A 6,258-nucleotide genomic window follows, 5' to 3' on the forward strand; every position below is an offset into this window, starting at 1 on the left:
GGTACCTAGGGTACAGAATATTTTTGTAGAACTGTATTTTAGGACTTTGCAATTCAATTCAATACTGGAGGTATTGAGGGAAATTCCCACAACAGTAACTTATTTTCATACAACTTCGATCTGCAGTATCACTTCATCTAAAAGAAAAAAAAATACCTGTGGGCATTTTTTCTCCATTTTAATCACATCTGTAAGATATTGTATTTTTGTTAAATGAATGCATGTGTATCATGCTTAACATCCAAAAGGCGTAAAATAAACTTGATTTGTTTGATTTTTGGTTAGTAGGTTGTACTCTGAGTTTAGACTGTAATTTTGAAAAGCTGAGAAATGACTTCATCATATAAGATACAAATATTCTCCGAGTACGCTTCTATGCTTCACGTAGGGGTGTTACAAGATTAATACTTTTAAATCCATTATGATATTTGTGCTGCTATACTCATTTATATTTATGATAATTAGGGTTGTCAAACGATTAAAAAGATTACCATTTATTTAAATTTATGGATATTTTCTACATTTTCAAATATAGTGATTTCAATTACAGCACAGAATACAAAGGGTACAGTGCTCACATTATATTTTTGATTACAAATATTTGCACTGTAAAAAAAAAAACAAAAGAAATAGAATATTTCAATTCACGTAATACAAATACTGTAGTGCAATCTCGTTATTAAGTTGAACTTACAATTATAGAATTATATACAAAAAACCTGCATTCAAAAAATAAAACAATGTAAAACTTCAGAGCTTACAAGTCCACCCAGTCCTCCTTCAGCCAATCGCTCAGACAAACAAGTTTGTTTACGTTTTTTTGGGAGATACTGCTGCTGAAAGTGAGAACAGGCATTCACATGGCACTGTTGTAACTGGTGTCACAAGATATTTATGTGCCAGATGCACTGAAGATTCATTAGTCCCTTCATGGTTCAACCACCATTCCAGACAATGCGTGTCCATGCTGATGACAGGTTCTGCTCGATAACGATCCAAAGCAGAGTGGACCAACAAATTCATTTTCATCATCTCAGTCAGATGTCACCAGCAGAAGGCTGATTTTCTTTTTTGGTGGTTTGGGTTCTGTAGTTTAAACTGCGATTAATTGATAGCCCTAGTGATAATACTTAGTCTGCACAGAATGCAAGGAATCTAATATTTTTATTCAGGTTTAAGAACTCATTTTGGAAATGTTCATGTTAACATCTGTATATCTTGCAGCCTCCTTCTTAATTTACCATTTTGTTATTTGGAGCTGAAGGTGTTCAAAGAGGCACAACATTTCCCCTAAAGAGTAGGATTACTGCCTTCTCAGTAGAAAGAAACTTCTTGAGGTGAATGATGCTAGCAGACCAAGTGGCAGCTTATGCAAGGCCTCTGGGCCTCAACTGACCACTACATAGCTGGAAACCAGTCTACCTTACCTAGTGGTGAGCTGGAGACGGTTTGCACTGGTTCGTTAGAACCGGTTGTTAAATTTAGAAGCCCTTTTAGAACTGGTTGTTCCGCGAGGGACAACCGGTTCTAAAAGGGCTTCTAAATTTAACCGGCCAAAAGCGGCGCCTTAGGCGTCGACTCGATGGGTGCTGGAGCACCCAAGGGGAAAATTTGGTGGGTGCAGAGCATCCACCGGCATCTCCCCGCCCCACTCCCGGCCCCAGCTCGCCTCTGCTCTGCCTCCACCTCCTCCCCTGAACGCGCCGCCCTGCTCTGCTTCTTCGCCCCCCGAGGCTTCCCACGAATCAGCTGCTCAGGCCCAGGGAGACAGAGGGCGGGGGGCGCGAGGAGGGCCGCCCGTGCTGCAGCAGGTAACCCGAGGGGGAGGGGGCCGTGCAGAGGAACCACTCCCCGCCCCAGCTCCCCTCCGCCTCCTGGGGCCTGAGTGTGAAGCCGCGGCCTGCTTCTCTGCCCTCCCAGGCATCCCACCGAACAGTTGATTCGCAGGAAAGCAGGGTGGGGAGGAGAAGCAGAGCGGGGCAGCGTGTTCAGCAGAGGAGGCGGAGCACATGTGAGCTGGGGCCGGGTGCGGGCGGGGAGCTGCCAGTGGGGGCTCTGCACCCACCAAATTTTCCCCATGGGTGCTCCAGCCCCAGAGCACCCAGGGAGTTGGTGCCTAAGGTGCCCTTTTTATGTGATCAGTGGGGGAGAGGGTGCTCCCCCCCCGGCTACGCTCCCCCACCCCTAGGAGCCAGAGGGACCTGCCAGATGCTTCCTGGGAGCTGCCCCAGGTAAGCACCTCCGAGACTCCCCACCTCACACCCCGGCAGGTCCCTCTGGCTCTTAGGGGTGGAGTGGGCACCCACTATGGTGGCCCCCGAGACCCTCCTGCCTGGTTCTGGGGGCAGTCAGGGGACAGGGGAGGAGGGTGGATAGGGCAGGGGTCCTGGGGGCCATCAAGGAACGTGGGGGGTTGGATGGGGCAGGAGTCCTGGGGGGCAGGAGTGGGCAATGACCCCCTCGTGGAGTGAGGAGGGAACCCATTGTTAAGATTTTGGCAGCTCATCAGTGGCCTTACCTGTGTGTTAGTGTTGTTACAATAGATGTTAAACACATTCTTATACACTTAGTGTATAGCCTTGATGAAATGCTTGTAGGATGCTGCATATAGTAATCTCACTTATCAAGTAGTATCACTTATTTCTACCCCATGCTATAAGATTATATTGCTTGACTTACACAATTACAGAAGTTTACAATGCATCAAACAGGAAAGGAACATACATTAATGTAGGATGCCAGCATTTTACAAAAGGTGTTAGGTCCTGCCCAACAAGAAGGCCCATTGAAACCAAATGAGCCATTGTGAAATATCAGAGAATAAAGGCTTTAGTTTCTCCCCCTGCCACCAAAGAGGAGGAAATGTACATGTGGACTCATTCTATTAATCTGAACTCTGAAGGGAGGGAATACAAATCCCTGACAAGAAGAAATTGGATTCCTATGCTGCTTGGACTGGGAGAGCAAGATTTCCAAGTATAAACAAGGGATCTGCAGTGCTTGGCCTGGGTTAGCCCGAAAGGGCTCAAAGCTTGCTTATTATAGAAACTTCTACCACCTTATGGAACCTAAGGGCTTGTCTTCATTAAGGGGTTAAATCAACCTAAGTTATGCTATCCAGCTACATGAATAACTTAGCTGGAGTAGATGTAGCTACTGCACTGTGTCGATGGGGGATGCTTTCTGGTCAACTTCCCTTATTCTTCTCTGAGCGCTGGAGTACCAGGGTCAACCAGAGAGCGTTCTGTCATCAATTTAGCGGGTCTTCACTAGAAATTGATCCATGCTGCATCGACTGCAGAAGCATCGATCTCCGTGTAATGAAGACCAGCCCTAAGTCTGTAACTCCTTTGTGTGTTTCAGAGTAGCAGCCGTGTTAGTCTGTATTCTCAAAAAGAAAAGGAGTACTTGTGGAGCCTTAGAGACTAACCAATTTATCTGAGCATAAGCTTTCGTGAGCTACAGCTCACTTCATCGGATGCATCCGATGAAGTGAGCTGTAGCTCACGAAAGCTTATGCTCAAATAAATTGGTTAGTCTCTAAGGCTCCACAAGTACTCCTTTTCTTTGTGTGTGTTTACCTACCTTAAACTTTCAAATAACTAAACATTTATTAACTAAGAAATAGAAATAAGATAAATTTATTAGAGGGTTGGCTGTAAGTGTTGTCTTCAGTGTGGGAGCTGAGGTTCAATTGACTTGGAGTAAGTGACTGGTCCTCCGGAACTGAAAGTAATCTGAATATTGCTGTGATTTTTGCTGTAACAGACTATTTACCAAAAAGGCTAGCTTACCTGGATGGCAAGATAGATCAGAGTACCCAAGGGGACTGTCATGTTAAGTCTGTTATGCCCAAGGCGTTCACACTTGATGTTTGGTTGGTGAAATCTAAGTGTAGAACTCAACCAGTTTGAGGTTTATGCTCCTGAGCCACTCCAGACTGCTTGACAGTGACATCAATAGTACATACCTAGGCAGTTTTTGGAAGAACATTGGTATTCTATAAGGTTGGTCACATGGTCAGTTTGCAATGTGAGTAATGTAATTCTATGTACTTAAATTCCCGCCTCCATTTTCAAATGGAAAAGGTATTCTTCGCTCGCTATCCTAAACCATTGTGAAATATATTTGTCTAATCTGCCCTAGACACTGTTTAATGGGTGCCGCATTTAATGAGGGCGTGAAGTTTCTGGGTGTAATCCTGGCCCCATTGAAGTAAATGGGAGTTTTTCCATTGACTTGAGTGGGATCACGATTTCATTTTGAGGTGATTTTGAGCTGACCATTTACACCAGCTAAAGATCCCCTTCAATATATGTGTGTGCACTTTGCATTTCTGTTAAGTGCTAAGTCATAATCATATCTATTTACTAAGTACTTTGAAATACTTCAGGAAAAAAAGGCACTCTAGAAATGTAGAACAAGGCATGTTCCTAACTTGCATGCTTGTTGTTAATCCAGTGTCCATTTCCAGATTTCCATATGGATTTTTTGTGTCTCCTCCCCCCGCCCCAAGAGAGACACTGAAAAGTACAAAAAGAAAATGACATACAACTTGCATAGGTTTCAAAATACCACACACTTCATGGGATCGCCAGTAGAATTATGGAACAGTATAATTCTACAACTTTTCAAAGCTGCAAAACAAGACAATGCTATATGTTAAGGTGGGGTTACAGCAGGGGTGGGCAAAGTTTTTTACCTGAGGGCCACATCAGGGAATAGAAATTGTATGGCGGGCCATGAATGCTCACAAAATTGGGGTTGGGGTGCGGGAGGGTGTGAGGACTCTGGTTGGTTGTGCAGGCTCTGGGGTGGGCTGGGGATGAGGAGTTTAAGGTGTAAGAGGGTGCTCTGGGCTGTGACCGAGGGGTTTGGAGGGCAGGAGGGGAATCAGGGCTGGGGCAAGGGGTTGGGAAGTGGGGAGAGGCTCAGGGGTGCAGGCTCCAAGTGGCGCTTACCTCAAGTGGCTCCCAAAAGCAGTGGCATGTCCCTTCTCCAGCTCCTACATGTGGAGTGGTCCCCGACCCTCAGCGTGGAGCCATGCGGCTGCTTCTGGGAGCTGCGTGGTGCAGACTGGGCACCGGAGCGGGGCCATGCCATGGCTTCCAGGAGCTACATGGTGCAGCCCCGACCCAGCACCCCGGCTAGAGCTCACAGGCCAGATCTGGCCTGCAGGCTGTAGTTTGTCCACCCCTGGGGTACAGCAACAAAAATAGAAATCTTACATGACTAGGGAGGGGAGGAGGTAGGAAGGGGAAAAAAGGTGGGATTAGGTGTAATGGAGATCTGGTATTCTTTGAACCATTTTAACACTTCTATCCAAATGTTTCTAGAAACATGTTATCAATTTCTTCAAATTCATATAACTGTTCTGAGGTGATAAGCTATCCTTTCTTTGATAAGAATGCCACCGCTCTATTCTGGGCATAAGCCTACTCTTCCACCTTTTGTAAAAGCATGTGCTTGGTGATAATTGCAGTCCTCAACTCCCAAAGTCTTTGTGGCAGAGTTAAACCTATCTTAGCAGGTAAAATAACCCGTGATATTACTCTCTGCTAAGGTTTGACTGCTGAAGCTGTATGTGTGTTTGTGTTCTATATTACTTGCTAGAATTACTCTTGATGGTAGTTTGGTCTGATTGGTAAATACAGTTGCATCTAGTGTCTAAGTCAGTGACATCCCAATTCCCATTGAGGTCAATGGACGCCTTTCCACCGACTTCAGTGAGGTTGGATTTGGCCAGAACTGCTTGCTTCTACACTAATTCAAATTCAGATGCTGTTGCTGAGTATAAATGTCCTCAGAACACCAAAGTTGTTAGAGCGGGAACTTGGATAATTGTGTTTATAATTCAACGTTAAGTATTTACACCAGGTAACAGTCACAGGCCCTCTGAAACACTAGTTATACAAAGGATGAGTTTTGCCCATAGACTTCAGAGTGGTGGTTTATCTTTTAAGATGAGGATCCAGGAAGGTGATATTTCAGGTTTTTTTGAAGCAATACTAATTAAGTTCCAGAGATAGAATAGATATCAAACTACTACTGCTTTTTATTAACAACTATATACTGTTTAATCCAAAGCCCTTCTAGAATGAATACGCACACGTTCCCAATCACTTCAGTGGGCTTTGGATAAGTCCGATAGGACCGTATTTGGAATTACACAAGCAAGTTTGAGAGCTAATTCTAGTTCGGGGGAGATTCACAGAAACTCCACCCACTAAAACTGTATCCAAAGGTATTAAGTTGTGA

Source organism: Chelonia mydas, chromosome 4 (genome assembly GCF_015237465.2).
Source record: "Chelonia mydas isolate rCheMyd1 chromosome 4, rCheMyd1.pri.v2, whole genome shotgun sequence".
In the NCBI taxonomy this organism is placed as follows: domain Eukaryota; kingdom Metazoa; phylum Chordata; order Testudines; family Cheloniidae; genus Chelonia; species Chelonia mydas.